A 1,699-nucleotide genomic window follows, 5' to 3' on the forward strand; every position below is an offset into this window, starting at 1 on the left:
TAAGCCACATTTTCGACTCTATCAAGTGCCTCGAAAGGTCTGATATACTAGTGTCGTAGCTTGCCTTTCTTTCCAAATCTAAGTACAACTTTCAAAAACACTTTATCCTCAACTTGGAATTCTAAATCCTTCATCCTTGTATCTGCATAGCTCTTTTGTCGATCCTGTGCTGCCTTTATTCTTGCACGGATCTTGTTGATTACCTCGATCATCCTTTCAACTATTTCTAGTCCTAAAACTCTCTTCTCTCCGACTTTATCCCAATGAACAGGGGATCTACATCTTTTACCATAGAGAGCTTCGTATGGTGCCATTCCAATAGTTGCTTGGAAACTGTTATTATAAGCGAACTCTACTAGAGGTAAGTATGACTCTCAATTACCTCCTAGATCCAAAACACATGTTCTCAGCATGTCTTCCAATGTTTGGATGGTCCTTTCAGACTGACCATCGGACTGAGGGTGATATGCTGTACTAGAGTTCAGCTTCGTTCCCATAGTTCCTTGTAGACTTTTCCAAAATTTGGACATGAACCTTGGGTCTCTGTCAAACACAATAGATACAGGTACACCATGTAATCTCACAACCTCTTTAATGCACAACCGTGCCAATTGGTCTAAACTGAATGTCATTTTCACTGGAAGAAAATGAGCTGACTTCATTAGTCGATCCACTACTACCTATATAGCATTATTTCCTCTTGCTGACTTCAGGAATCGAACCACAAAATCCATCGTGATATTTTCCCATTTCCATTCAGATATATCTAGTGGATTTAACAATCCAACTGGTTTTTAGTGTTCTACCTTAACCTGTTGACATACCATGCACTTTTGCATGTACAGTCCTATACTTCTTTTCATATTTCTCCACCAAAATATATCTCGAAGATCTCGATACATTTTTGTACCACCGGGATGTGCTGTCTACGGGGTGAAATGAGCTTCTTTTAATATCTCGTTTCTCAAGACTTCATCCTTAGGCACGCAAATTTTCCTCTAAATATCAGTGCCTGATCCTGAGTTATTCCAAAGTCCTTTTTCTTATTGATACCAACTTCATTCTTAATCTTCTGCAAAAATGAGTCTTTATTTTATGCTTCTATAATTCGATCTCTAAGTGTAGGTCGAATTATTAAAGCTGCTAGACGAGCAGTGACTTGTCCTGGTGTGGTAACCACTTTGATCTGCAACTTTTCCAAGTCCTTGACTAATTGCACTTGAGAGGTGGGTAGTGACGTCAATTGTCCCATTGATTTTCTATTTAGAGTGTCGGCCACAACATTAGCCTTACCCGGATGGTAGTGAATAGTGCAATCGTAATCGTTCACCAATTCCAACCATCGTCTTTGTCGCATATTCAATTCCTTCTGTGTGAAGAAATACTTGAGACTTTTGTGATCTGTGTAGATATCACACTTCCATCCATACAAGTAGTGTCGCCATATTTTCAAAGCGTGTACTACAGCTGCAAGTTCTAAATCATGCGTCGAGTAGTTCTGCTCATGTTTCTTCAATTGTCTTGAAGCATAGGCTATCACTTTTCCATTCTGCATTAGTACACATCCCAATCCTCACTTGGATGCGTCACTGTATATAACAAACCCTTCCGTACCTTCATGTATTGTTAATACATGTGCTGATATCAACTTCTGCTTAAGTTCTTGGAAACTTTGTTCGCGTTTTTCCGCCCATTGGAA

The sequence above is a fragment of the Olea europaea genome, unplaced genomic scaffold (assembly GCF_002742605.1).
Source record: "Olea europaea var. sylvestris unplaced genomic scaffold, O_europaea_v1 scaffold1257, whole genome shotgun sequence".
Taxonomy (NCBI): domain Eukaryota; kingdom Viridiplantae; phylum Streptophyta; class Magnoliopsida; order Lamiales; family Oleaceae; genus Olea; species Olea europaea.